This window comes from Helianthus annuus, chromosome 16 (assembly GCF_002127325.2).
Source record: "Helianthus annuus cultivar XRQ/B chromosome 16, HanXRQr2.0-SUNRISE, whole genome shotgun sequence".
Classification (NCBI taxonomy): domain Eukaryota; kingdom Viridiplantae; phylum Streptophyta; class Magnoliopsida; order Asterales; family Asteraceae; genus Helianthus; species Helianthus annuus.
In genome coordinates, this window is record NC_035448.2 from 66,531,545 (window position 1) to 66,546,795 (window position 15,251).

A 15,251-nucleotide genomic window follows, 5' to 3' on the forward strand; every position below is an offset into this window, starting at 1 on the left:
AACTATGGCAAAAGTTTCTAAAAATTCCAACACTTAGAAAATATTTTCTAAACAAGTGTTCACAAGTGTGTTTTAAATTATGATTTATAACATAAATTTTGCCATAAATTTTTGTAACAAAAATACAAGTATTGGAGGTTGGTTTTTGTAAATAAAAAAAATAAATATATATTTAGAATACATATTTTATAGTAAGGACACTTGTGTGAATATTTGTATACTTTGTGGAATAAATATATTATTTTAGGGTAAAATAATATAACTTACAAATACCAAGAATTTACAATCCGAAATAATACCAAAAATCACAAGGAATAAATATATAAGTTACACACTTAATATTGCGAAGTTGAACGCAAAAACGTAACTTACGAGATATTCCGGAAACTACATTTGTAAGTATATTTTTGGTAAATATTATTTTGGATACAAGAAATGAAAATATGATTTTCGTTATTATTACAAAGTATGTCATATTTTCAACAAGAAGAAAATATATTATCTTTGGGAGATAAAAACATATATTTTCTTGAAATATACTATTTTTGACAAAACAAGTTTAAATATATTTTCTAAAGTAAGACTTGAAAATATATTATTTCGGAACTACAAATACGAGAATACAAATACACATGTGTGAAATACTCCCATCCTTGGGAAGGAAATACGAGAATAAATACTTGAGAAGTATTATAACTTCGGATAATGTTAAAGACATAAAGGAAACGTAACTCAAAACATGAATACTAAGGCAAGGCACGGCCCGCTCGTCTAATAGACCCTAGCACATTGTAGGTAGTCATGTTTGCTGACGAGATTTGAGTTACGAGTACTGAAGACGCAAAATAGTGAGTTCATGCTCCCCCTTTTCTTTAACTGTTTTTGGTTTAATAACTCTCGGGGGTGAAATACATGTTATGAATACTTGAACGGTATGAAATGCCTATGAAATACTAGATCATGTGAGCATAGACTAGATATTGAAATGCCACTAATACTAAATTAGGGACGAGGGTTAGATCTAACGGGTACGGCCGAACCCCACTCATGGTCACAACTAGTACCTAGTAGTGCTTCGGAGTCCCAGTCGAGGTTAATCGACACAATCGAGGTTAATCGACATAGTCGAGGTTAGTCGACACATTCGAGGGTAATCGACACAGTCAAGGTAAATTGACACAGTCGAGGTTAATTGACACAGTCGAGGAAAATCGACAAGGGTATAAGCCATTACGAGTGCTTCCTATGTCCTCACATGCCTTAAAGTCCTTGTAAAACATTCGTGTTCATACACGCTTTTCATACCTGTTTACAAAGGAGTCTCTCAAAGATTTACAAGATTACAGGACTCAAACAAAACGCATGAACTCGCTCAACTTTTGTTGATGTTTTCCAAAATTACATGTATTTCAGGTGACATGATGGATCTTGGGCGCGGGTGTCGTAACTAGAAGTAGACTTCAAGTTTAGATGTCATCCACTTTTGTTGATTTGTAACCTAGTCGAAGGTTGTGTTTTAAAACTTAAATAACCAGTGTTTGTAATACTCAAATTTTATGAATGGATGAACATCGTTTTGATCATGTAGTTGTTTATTACGATTGAATGCAATGATATTAAACCAGTCACACATCATACGCTTCCGCAAAAGTCAGGGTGTGACAGTTTGGTATCAGAGCGTCGATTGTAGTGAACTAGGATTCCTTCTCGAGTCTAGACTACAATCACTAGAGTTCTCTCACGAAAACAGTTTACAAAAAAGGTTTTCATTGCATTCACGTAAGTCAAGATCCACGAGTCAAACACTTTTCAAAAAGAGACAAGGCAAGGACATTAGTAGGGAATACCCTCAAGATAAGGTGCCAACTAAGACATAGTCTACACGAGTTAGACTTGCCAAAGATAAAATACACTCTTGGTGATAACTAATATCAAGTAGTGTTTTTGTGTCTTAGTCGTAAATCGACAACTAGAAGAATGACCCCCCCCCCCCCAAAAAAAAACGAGAGTTATATGTAATATGATGCATCGAAATGCCTGTTTATGCTAAGTAACATATTTGTTTATCGATACATACATACGAATAAGTGTACGGAATAAATATTGACGTGAATACATACGAATAAGTGTACGGAATGATTATTGACGTGAATAAGATACTTTCGACTCCAACTGTACTTAACTCGCACGATGAAGCTATCAACCTCACGTTCATTGCAAAGCTCATGACTGGAGTGATTACCAAACAAGATTCTAAGCTTGCTTCCGTAGGAGATGGCTGCTCTTCCCTCTCGATCGTGAAGGTGCCTGACTATGGTAGTGACGACGAGGCAGAGGCGGCAACCTTGAACAACTTCTAATCAGCAGGACGAGATCCCTGTGACTTTTGTGAAGCGAGATGACGACATACTTGACCAGAAAAGAAAGATGAAGTATTCATCTTGAAGGTGCTCCTCCAACTACTAGGAATTCTATTTATTCCTATTTCATTTAATCATCGTGCCTATTCGCGCGTAACGATAACGAGTGTTAGAGCTGGAACGCCCACTTTCCGATAATCAATAATTAACATAAACTTCTTACAATTTTTTTTTTTTTTGAATTTTCAAAATTTTGACATGACCCATTCGTAAAGAAGACGATTCCCTGTTTTTATACGAAATAAATCAAAACACATTCAACGACATTTACAAAGATGTTAAATTTTAAGCTTTACGCTTTTCACCCAAAACATTAAAACCAAATTATTCAAAACAAAGTTTAACTTCAAACTACTACCATCATCCTAGTAACTAGTTTAACATTTACTACACAAATGGACGTTTCGACCCATTCAAAATAAACAACTTGAACCGGAAGCGTGCAAAAGGTCGACATTGTGTGTTCGGTCCGAGTGCGCCACGATCAAGCATGAGATTTACCTAACATTCATAACGACAACATTTGTTAGTTCATAACACATAACAATTAAAATCCTTTAATTCCATATTCTTTTTCAACCCGTTAACATAACATATTACCCTACTAACCTCATTACTTTCTTTCGGAACATTCATCATTCCACTTCCCGATTCATTTGTGATGAATCGCCACATAGCATATTCTTCAATATACTTACCCCATTTGACCCGTATGGCAAGTTAAATTCCTAAACATTTCAACTATCATTCTACTTAACACTCCAATCCTATTAGACGGATCTTTTCAACTTTACTACAATTGATCTTTCGGACATTTCTCCATACGAACTCTTTGCATTTATTCAATCATGATTCATAAAGGGAAAATATACCAATATCATAGTACTAAATGGGATCATTCGTAAATCTACAAATAGAGTACATAAAGTTCATATGAACTTACCGCGATCTTGTGATGATTGTGCCTTTGAGTGACTTGCGCCTTCTTCCTTCTTTGTGCCTATATGTCATAATCTCGTACTTTAGCTTTCTTTCAACATTAATTTCACAATTCTTATAGTATGTTATGGCGTTTACTAGTCACATATATCATTATCATGAGAAAGTTGCATCATCTTAACAAGTATTCATGCAAAAGCCATAACTAAACTCACTTAGGCATTTTGTCAAACACATGGTGTGCATATCACTAGACTAGCATAATGTACAAGCATTTTAAGCACAACTTCCATTGTTCACTCCTTGAGTAACATAAACATCCTTCTATGTTAGAATCTATCATTCCAATCAAGAGCATACAGTTCTAAATCAATATTCATAACAATTTCATAACTCAACCATCAAATTAACATACAAAACTTCACAATTTTTAGATATTACTTGACATGCAAGTGGGTTTTGCGCTAACCTTGTTCATATTCGAATTTTAGCATCTAATGATATCTAGACCTTCCTAACAACCATTAATCTTACACAATTTTATATTGCATTCACGAATTACTCAAGACCCACTAAATCAAACATCATCAAATTGCAAAATTCGACTTACTTGATGTAGGAAATAATTAGGTGATCACCGTCCTTAGTTCATGCATTCAACTAGCCTTCATTTTCCCTTTTAATTTGATGGATTTGTGAAGTTAGGGTTAGATGAGGAGGGGCTCTTCCTGGTTCCTTATTCACGATCGCACACACCCACATACAACATACTGGGCATTTTTTTTTTGAGTTGGGTGTTTTAATTTAACATTTTCATTTTAACCCCCTCATCTATTAAAAACATAACACTTTCCCTTTTTGTTTATTTACATATTATTCTAGTAACATATATGCATACATAAGGCTATTAGGTTTATTAGTATTTATAAAACCTTAATGATGATAAAGATTATATTTACCATCTCTTTACATAAAATTTATGTGGTTAAAATATTAGAACGTGTCACACGGAATTCGGGGTGTTACAAGTCTACCCCCCTTAAGATGGTTTCGTCCCCGAAACCAGAATACATACCGAATAACTCTGGGTAGTGCTTTAGCATATCATCCTCCGCTTCCCATGTGAGATCCGATCCCTTCCGACGTTGCCATTGAACCAACACTTATCGAACGGATTTGTTGCGGAGTGGTTTTACTTTGAAGTCTTTTATTGCTACAGGCCTTTCAACATAATTCAATTTTTCAGCTACTTCAATATCGTCTAAAGGCACATATGCAGTCTCATCTGCGAGACATTTTCGCAGCTGCGACACGTGAAAGGTGTTATGAATTCCATCCAACGCGGGCGGTAATTCTAACCGATATGCCACCGTCCCGACCCGGGCGAGTATTTTGAATGGCCCAATGTATCGAGGACCTAGCTTCCCGCGTTTACGAAAACGGATTATCCCATTCCATGGAGAGACCTTTAATAACACATGATCTCCCACTTGAAATTCTATTGGTCGCTTTCGTCGATCCGCATAAGACTTTTGTCTATCTTGCGCTGCTTTTAATCTTGACCTAACCATATCAATCTTTTCATTCGTCTTGGTCACTACTTCTTTTGACGCGATCTCTCGTTGGCCCACTTCCCCCCAACAAAACGGGGTCCTACATTTCCTTCCATAAAGCATTTCATAGGGGGCCATTTTTATGCTGTTATGATAGCTATTATTATATGAGAATTCTACCAAAGGTAGATGATCATCCCAGCTTCCTTCGAAATCCATGACACACGCCCTTAACATATCAACTAATGTTTGAATAGTTCGTTCTGACTGACCATCGGTTTGTGGATGGTAGGCGGTGCTGATGTGTAATTGGGTCCCCAATTCATCATGAAACTTCCTCCAATAACGAGATGTGAACTGGGTGTCCCGATCGGATACTATAGACATCGGAACCCCATGTCGGGATATAATCTCGTTCATATAGACTTCCGCCATCTTTTCTGAATTATAATTTTCCCGAATAGGTAGGAAATGTGCACTTTTGGTCAGTCGGTCAATGACCACCCATATTGCATCGTGCCCTTTTCTTGTCTTTGGAAGCTTAGTCACCAGGTCCATCGTTACATGTTCCCATTTCCACACCGGGATCTCCAAGGGTTGTAACTTTCTATACGGCTTTTGGTGTTCGGCCTTTACTTGGGAACACATCAAACACTTAGTAACATACTTGACAATGTCCCTTTTCATCCCCGGCCACCAATAATTTATCCTCAAGTCTCGATACATCTTTGTAGCCCCCGGATGAACGGAGTATCGAGACTTGTGAGCCTCATTCAACAGCGATTCCTTCACACCACAATGTCGAGGTATCCAGATTCGGTTATACCTCGTTTTCATTCCATTTGCATTCTCTCACAATTCATGAATAAACCCTTTCGTTCTCTCTTTCTTTGGGTCAACAGCATTTAAAGATTTTGTTTGAGCTTCTCGAATTTCATCAAGGAGTTTAGGAGTGACTACCATCTTCATGGATTTTACCCGAATCGGGGATGGGTACTCCTTTCGACTTAAAGCATCCGCCACTACATTAGCCTTCCCGGGATGGTAATGAATGTCACAATCATAATCCTTAATGAGTTCCAACCATCTTCGCTGCCTCATATTAAGATCTTTCTGCTCGAAGAAATATTTGAGGCTTTTATGATCCGAGTAAATAGTACATTTCACCCCATATAGGTAGTGCCTCCATATTTTCAAGGCAAACACGACTGCCGCCAATTCCAGATCATGAGTTGGGTAATTGTTTTCATGCTGCTTGAGTTGTCTTGAGGCATAAGCAACGACTTTACCCTTTTGCATTAATACACAACCTAAACCTTGGTGGGAGGCATCAGTATATACCACCAAATCATCTGTTCCATCCGGTAATGTCAACACCGGAGAATTTGAGAGCTTTTCTTTTAAAGTTTGAAACGCTTTTTCTTGTTCTTCTCCCCATATAAACTTTTCACTCTTCTTTGTTAACTTCGTCATAGGAGAGGCTATCTTGGAGAAATCTTGGATAAATCTCCTGTAGTACCCAGCCAAGCCTAGAAAACTTTTTATTTCGCTTGGATTCTTCGGGGGTACCCAATTCATTACCGCATCTACCTTGGATGGATCCACATGGACACCATCCGCATCGATCACATGACCCAAAAATTGTACCTCTCTAAGCCAAAAGGCACACTTTGAGAACTTTGCATATAACTTTTCCTTGCGAAGCATTTCCAATACTTCACGTAAATGGGAAGCATGCTCTGCTTCACTGCGGGAGTATATTAGAATATCATCAATAAAAACGATTACATGTTTATCAAGCATAGGTCAGCACACCCGATTCATTAAATCCATAAAAGCAGCTGGGGCGTTCGTTAGTCCAAAGGACATTACTAAAAACTCGTAATGTCCGTACCGCGTTCGAAACGCAGTCTTCGGCACATCCTCTTCTCGTACGCGCAGTTGGTGATAACCCGACCGCAGATCGATTTTTGAAAACCAACTTGCCCCTTGTAACTGATCAAATAGATCATCAATTCTGGGCAACGGGTATCGATTCTTCACCGTTAATTTGTTCAACTCTCGATAGTCGATGCACATTCGCATCGAACCATCTTTCTTCTTCACGAATAATACGGGTGCTCCCCATGGTGAAACACTTGGTTTAATAAAACCCTTATCGAGCAACTCTTGAAGTTGCGTCATCAATTCTTTCATTTCGGTTGGGGCCAACCGATAAGGAGCCTTAGCTACTGGTTTTGCACCCGGGTTAAGATCTATTTTGAATTCTACTTCTCGTTCAGGCGGAAGGCCTGGTAGGTCTTCCGGAAACACATCCGGATATTCATTCACCACGTTCACATCTTCAAGCTTTGGGACACCTCGATTGGTGTCAATCACATAAGATAGATAAGCTCTACCCCCGTTCCTCACATGTTTGACAGCATTGATTATAGAACACAATTTCGACTTGATGACTCTATCTCCTTGAACACTTACCCGTTTTCCCCCCGAGGTTACTACATGAATGACTTTCTTTTCACATTGAATTTCAGCGTGGTTTTGGGCAAGCCAATCCATTCCTACAACTACTTTAAATTCCCCCATGTACATCGGGACAAGATCTATACTAAATTCCTCATCTTCGATTAAGATCTTACAGTTTCTACAAATATCATGTAACAAATAACTTTTACTATCAGCAACTTCTACTTCTAAGGGTACTATTATCTTTTCAAGCTTAAACGATGGGTGAGCTAACAATTCATTAGAAACGAACGACCTGCTAGCCCCGGAATCAAATAAAACATTCATAGGCATGGAATTAACCAAAAATGTACCTGAAACCACGTCCGGGCTAGCTTTGGCTTCATCCGAGGTTAACTGAAACATCCTCCCGCGAGCCTTGGGGGGCTCATCCTTCTTTCCATCTCTCTTTGCCCCTTGTTGGAGTTTCGGACATTCCGCTTTAATGTGCCCCATTTCATTGCAATTATAACACGCCTTTGAGTTTTCGGGGCACCTATAAAACGGATGTCCCTCACGTCCACATTTGTAGCATCCCTTCTTTCTCGATAAACATTCACCCGAATGATGCTTCCCACGCGTCTTGCAAGTCGGAATTTCACTACTTGCTTTCCCCTTCTTGCTTTGGTCTTGATATCTTGTCTTTTTTGATGGGCTTGCGTTGGTAGGCTTCTCCGCTACCCTTTTCTCTCCCCGTTCAACCTGCCTTTTTATCTCAATTTCTCTGTCTCTTGCCCATTCAATTAGTTCATTTAACGTTGCACACTTGGAGGGATTTACAAATTCCCGATACTCAGCCTTTAGCATAGCATGGTAACGTATAATCCTTTGCCTCTCCGTCCCCGCTATCTCCTCACAGAATTTCACCCTCTCAAGGAACTTGTTTGTTATCTCGTCAATCGTTTCATCCTCTGTCTGAGACGCAAGAAGTCTTCCTGAATCTTATCAATTGCGGATTGTGGACTATAATATTTCAGAAATGACTCCTTGAATTCTTGCCATGTTAACGACTGTACTTTATCATCCCCCAATTCCTTCAAGTATGCGTCCCACCAATCTTTCGCTCGAAGTTGTAGGAGGCCCGTGGCAAACATTACTTGATCTTCCACTTCACATCTACTTCGTGTAAACACGGCTTCAGTACTTGAAATCCACCTTTGGCAAGCTATCGGATCAACATCCCCTTTGTATGGTAAGGGATTACATGCCATGAACTCTTTGTACGTGCATCTCCGTTTGCTTTTCTTCACTTGCAATTCACTAATCATTTCCTTCAATTCTTCCACCTTAGATGTTACCGAGGTATTAACTACCTCCAATACTTGTCCCTCGACTTCTTGAGCTAGTCGGGGTATACTAGCTCAATTGCTTTCTTCACTTCTTCCACAACCATAGTTCTTATTTCATTTCGGCGTGTTTCATCGTCATCACTCACGTTCACCATATCAGCCATCTACATAAAACATTCATTACATTCATTAGGTTTCATTTCATACTTTCCAACATCATATTTCAACATCATTTTATCATGACACTTTCCATTCATTATTCGTACTTCATGCCTTGTCGTCGTTGACAATCGTATCGTGTCGTTCTTATCTTAGACATTCATTCATTCTTTCTATCATAACAAGTTTTTCTTCTCAACATTCACATGTACTTTCCCTCGAGTCTAAATCACCTAACACGTTTAATTTCATGCATTCTTATTGTATATCAAGCTATCCTTGTGACTTGATAAGAATTACTAGGGTTTGAGGGGTTAAATTAAAGTTTTCGTTACTACCTGCGGTCACCGTAAGCTTTGGTTACCCTTCCGTAGCTTAAGGTACAAGAAAAGAAAACTTTATATCTGGGCGCCACCGTAAGCTACGGTGGCCACCGTAGCTTACGGTGGAAGAAAAAAGGTTACGGTGATGACCTGCTGTCTTACGGCAGAAATTTGCAGTCGCACGGTCGTGCGTCCAGTTGCACGACCGTGCAAAACCTAAAACGTTGGGAGCTCTGGCAGTGTACAAGCCAGTGCACTGTCTTACTCGGAAACGCACGTCCGTGCGACCAGTGCACGACCGTGCACCGTGCCCAGTGTTGTTGGCTGAATTATTCCCTCTTTGACCCGTTCTAACCCCAAACTGAAACGATTCATTCCACATTTTTCCACAACATTCCATAACATTCTAAAACTAATTATTCATACTACAAAAAGAAAAATTTTCAACTTTTAAAATACTTACTTGCTTTGCGCCGTGAAACGAACACACACTTCCTCACGAGCCGTCAGTTTGAGTTCAAGCACTTGATGCTTAAATCCCTCAAACCTAGGCTCTGATACCAACTTGGAACGCCCACTTTCCGATAATCAATAATTAACATAAACTTCTTACAAAATTTTTTTTTTTGAATTTTCAAAATTTTGACATGACCCATTCGTAAAGAAGACGATTCCCTGTTTTTATACGAAATAAATCAAAACACATTCAACGACATTTACAAAGATGTTAAATTTTAAGCTTTACGCTTTTCACCCAAAACATTAAAACCAAATTATTCAAAACAAAGTTTAACTTCAAACTACTACCATCATCCTAGTAACTAGTTTAACATTTACTACACAAATGGACGTTTCGACCCATTCAAAAGAAACAACTTGAACCGGAAGCGTGCAAAAGGTCGACATTGTGTGTTCGGTCCGAGTGCGCCACGATCAAGCATGAGATTTACCTAACATTCATAACGACAACATTTGTTAGTTCATAACACATAACAATTAAAATCCTTTAATTCCATATTCTTTTTCAACCCGTTAACATAACATATTACCCTACTAACCTCATTACTTTCTTTCGGAACATTCATCATTCCACTTCCCGATTCATTTGTGATGAATCGCCACATAGCATATTCTTCAATATACTTACCCCATTTGACCCGTATGGCAAGTCAAATTCCTAAACATTTCAACTATCATTCTACTTAACACTCCAATCCTATTAGACGGATCTTTTTAACTTTACCACAATTGGTCTTTCGGACATTTCTCCATACGAACTCTTTGCATTTATTCAATCATGATTCATAAAGGGAAAATATACCAATATCGTAGTACTAAATGGGATCATTCGTAAATCTACAAATAGAGTACGTAAAGTTCATATGAACTTACCGCGATCTTGTGATAATTGTGCCTTTGAGTGACTTGCGCCTTCTTCCTTCTTTGTGCCTATATGTCATAATCTCGTACTTTAGCTTTCTTTCAACATTAATTTCACAATTCTTATAGTATGTTATGGCGTTTACTAGTCACATACATCATTATCATGAGAAAGTTGCATCATCTTAACAAGTATTCATGCAAAAGCCATAACTAAACTCACTTAGGCATTTTGTCAAACACATGGTGTGCATATCACTAGACTAGCATAATGTACAAGCATTTTAAGCACAACTTCCATTGTTCACTCCTTGAGTAACATAAACATCCTTCTATGTTAGAATCTATCATTCCAATCAAGAGCATACAGTTCTAAATCAATATTCATAACAATTTCATAATTCAACCATCAAATTAACATACAAAACTTCACAATTTTTAGACATTACTTGACATGCAAGTGGGTTTTGCCCTAACCTTGTTCATATTCGAATTTTAGCATCTAATGATATCTAGACCTTCCTAACAACCATTAATCTTACACAATTTTGTATTGCATTCACGAATTACTCAAGACCCACTAAATCAAACATCATCAAATTGCAAAATTCGACTTACTTGATGTAGGAAATAATTAGGTGATCACCATCCTTAGTTCATGCATTCAACTAGCCTTCATTTTCCCTTTTAATTTGATGGATTTGTGAAGTTAGGGTTAGATGAGGAGGGGCTCTTCCTGGTTCCTTATTTACGATCGCACACACCCACATACAACATACTGGGCATTTTTTTTTGAGTTGGGTGTTTTAATTTAACATTTTCATTTTAACCCCCTCATCTATTAAAAACATAACACTTTCCCTTTTTGTTTATTTACATATTATTCTAGTAACATATATGCATACATAAGGCTATTAGGTTTATTAGTATTTATAAAACCTTAATGATGATAAAGATTATATTTACCATCTCTTTACATAAAATTTATGTGGTTAAAATATTAGAACGTGTCACACGGAATTCGGGGTGTTACAAGAGCGTGGACCACTGCAATGGTCCTTTCCATGACAGAGGTATAAGGACAGTCCTTGATTGATCATCCGCTTGGACAAGAGAAAATTTGGGGTAACTGTGCAAGAAAATTTATTCATAATAACGACTTGTAGTGCATAGAAATCCTGGTGGACTCTGCGGGCCAAGCTAACGATCACTACACAAAAATAAACTCTAGGTGTTCACACCTTCATATGGTAGAACAATACCTAGACCAGTGATTTAGCACTTTATAAAGTAAGAAACCTGTCTTGCCTACTTCATGTCTACCTGTGTACGAGACATTTGAGAAACGATATTTAAGCAAGAGAAGAGGAATAACATTCAGAAAGATTCAGTGATGTTACACTCTACCACTTTATGAAACTTGTATGACCAGGGCGATGTACCCTCGAGTACATTATTACAAACAATAATCCAAGTCACCAAGCCTATGTGAAGGCTCAGTAATTGTTTCCTCGCTCATACAATGATGATTATATATATACATGTGATATCGGGTGATTACCTGTTTACAAATGGTACTATGTACCTCATGGACAATTATGGAATATTGTCTAACCCACCTCATACCTTTTGACAGAAAAGGAATGCTGCCTAGACGCGACACAGACACCAGTATGTTACCAAGGACAGAAGCCGAGCTTCAAGAACGTATCGCACATGACATGAAGCCCTCCGCTCTGAACACAGCGGTGGCACTTCTGGAAATAACCCACCAATTGGCTGAACCTATAAGCAATTCCTGGACTGCAAGCCATTGAATTTTGATGGCACAGGAGGTGCCGTTGCATTTGTCCGTTGGGCAGAAAAGACTGACTCTGTTCTAAGAATGAGTAACTGTTCACCCCAGCAGAGAGTTACCTTTCTCTCAGGGTTATTTTTAGATGGCGCACTCTCCTGGTGGAACCTTCAGGTTCAGACCCTTGGTGCAGATGCTGCTTACGCACTGAGCTGGGACGAGCTCAAAGAAATGATGGAAAAGAAATACTATTCTAGGGCTGAAATCCAGAAGCTTGAGGTGGAGTTCTAGAATTTGAAAATGGACGGACCGAAGATTCCTGAATATGTCCAGCGATTTCACGACTTGTCTAGGGTCGTCCCCTACTTAGTCAAACCGGAATTCAAGAGGGTTTAACGATTCATTTGGGGACTTGCACCTCAGATCAGGAGCATGGTTACTACTTCAAAGCCCTCAACCATTGCAGAGGCTATCGATTTGAGTGTCACTCTTACTGAAGAAGCTCTATGCATGGGGAAATTTTCGGAATCTGAGGATAACAAGAAAGAGACTCATGTGGAGTCATCGGGCAACAAGAAAAGGAAGTCTTCAAACCTAAAGATGGGCACCCCAGTCAGCTATGGAAGCTCTAAAGCAAACAAAAGAAAGAAAGTGAATCCGCCGCATGGCAGGAAGGCCGATGGAGCCCCTAATAAGGCTGGTGGTAAAGTTTACTCGGGGACTAAGCCGAGGTGCGGGGAATGCAATTTTCACCACGAAGGTCGATGTCTGAGGCCGAAGTGCGGAAAGTGTGGGAAAGAAGGACACAGCAAGGATGCCTGTTGGGCGAAGGGCCCAAACAAAAGAAATAAAGGTAGAGTACCAGGCTGCTACAAATGTGGTGAAGCAGGGCACTTTAGGAAAGATTGCCCTAGGAAGAAACAAGCAAGGAAGGGTGTTCACGATCGAAACTCGTGAAACACGCCAAGATCCAGATTAACCAATCCTATGCATCTATTTTTAATTAATATTGACATCAACTTTAACCTCGCATGCTTAGAACTTAAGAAACTGCTTGGCCTAGTTTCGAGTAAAATAGACGTCCCGTATTCTTTAGAAATGGGCATATAGAAGGCTAGTTTAAGCAGACGAAGCAATTAAGGATTGTATTTAGGGACTCAGAAGGCCGGAACCTTCTGTTACCATTGACTTGAGAAGTCATAATATGATAGTCAGCAAGGATTATATATCCAAGTATAGAGCCTGAAAACATCCCCGTTATGGAAGAAGTTCCAGAAGCCTTTTTTGAAGACTTGCCAGGAACGCCCCTCCGCAGCGACAAGGGGAGTTTAGGATGAACCTCGTGCAGGGAGCGGCACCAGTGCCGAATGACGCCTTACCGACTAGCTTCGTCCGCGAAGCATGAACCTCCGATATAACTGCAAGAGCTGCTAGACAGAGGAAATTAAGAACATGACGTCCTTAGTTAAGGACACAAGGAGAAAGTTGACAGTTTCCATTTTGCATATATTCCATAGAATTGGATATCAAGGATTGGTATCCTTTGCCAAGGAATCAAATTAAGGATAAGGTGCCCCCAACTGTGAATACAAGAAGGAAATATCCCTAAAACGACCTTTAGGACTCGCTTCGAGCATTACGAGTTCCTTGTCGTACCATTTGGCTTAACACATGCATCGACAATATTCATGGACCTCGTGAATCGAACGTGTAAGCCATACCTGGATAGATCATGATTATATTTATTGACTACGTTCTTATATGGCCAATGACCAAGGAAGGTCGTGAGCAACAACTGCAATTTACCTTGCAACTCTTAGAGAAAGAACAGTTATGTGCTATGATGATGAAAAGCGGATTTCAAATTCGTGAAGTGAGAACTTTAAGATACATGGTGGATAAGAACGAGATTCATGACAACCCTGCAATCAAGAGCTAAGGAGTTAGAGTTGCAATTAGGTGACGCTCCTCGATAAAGTCTCGATTGCACGTCGATGCAACGAGACCACAACAATGCATACTGTTATGATCTGAGTTTGGTTTTGATTGTGTTTTACGTTTGAATTAAGATGAAGACGAATGAGTTGTGCAGCGGAATTATAATGGAAACAAACTTTGTACACAATCAAACAGGAGAATTGCTTTAATCAAACATTTTCAACAAAGAACCGAAAGATTGAATTTATTTCAATAACGATTACAATGCATGAATGAATACAAACTGCCCCGCAGCCTGAGCTCACAGTATTTGTTCGTGCAGGAAGAAGATGGTGAAAGAGCTAATAGAACTGTACAGAGCACTGTTCTATTTAGGCACGAGCAAACTACTGAAGCATCTAAGCTGACGTCACCATGAAAGTGACATCTAACCTCCTAACAAACTCTAACCTCTGATCTATACAACCTCTGCTATGCTAACTACTGATATTACAATACATTACATAAAGTAAACAAAACTACTGCTGCATCCTTCCACTGCTGTGAACCCAGTAGTACTTGTCATGATCAACAGTGCTTGACTCAAGGCAGTAGATTGGGCAGCAGGGCTTTAGTTCTTCATCAGTCTTTGACTAGATCAGCAGTTGTAGGTCAGCAAAATGTATGATCAGTAGATAGGCGGTTAGCAGATGTTGAAATCACTTTCAAGGGGAGAGACTTGTATGCATAACATCTGCTTATTCTGGATCCACTGACCTGATCCAGTTTTGGCTCTAATTATCTGTTCCTCTGATAGGGTTCAATCTCAACAATCTCCCCCTGGAACAGATAATGCCAAAACTCTTCATTATTGTAGATCTTTATTGCCTCATCAGCAGTTCCCTTATTTGCCCTTTGAGTTGAAGTTCAAAGGCTAAGGCATCTGAGTCATCTTCATCCCTGCTAAGTGG

General features: G+C 39.0%; 2 long non-coding RNA genes across 2 annotated transcripts; both read right to left on the reverse strand.

Moving 5' to 3' along the window:
- Window positions 1-2,694: 2,694 nt before the first annotated feature.
- On the reverse strand, window positions 2,695-7,952 carry LOC110897143. The gene is made up of 3 exons (XR_002568478.2): window positions 7,732-7,952; window positions 3,364-3,420; window positions 2,695-2,921 (listed from the first exon to the last, which is right to left on the reverse strand). It is a non-coding gene; the product is annotated as an uncharacterized LOC110897143 (long non-coding RNA).
- A 1,959-nt stretch (window positions 7,953-9,911) lies between these two features.
- Window positions 9,912-11,377, reverse strand: LOC110897142. Its single transcript, XR_002568477.1, has 3 exons — window positions 11,187-11,377; window positions 10,581-10,637; window positions 9,912-10,138 (listed from the first exon to the last, which is right to left on the reverse strand). It is a non-coding gene; the product is annotated as an uncharacterized LOC110897142 (long non-coding RNA).
- Between the last annotated feature and the right edge of the window lie 3,874 nt (window positions 11,378-15,251).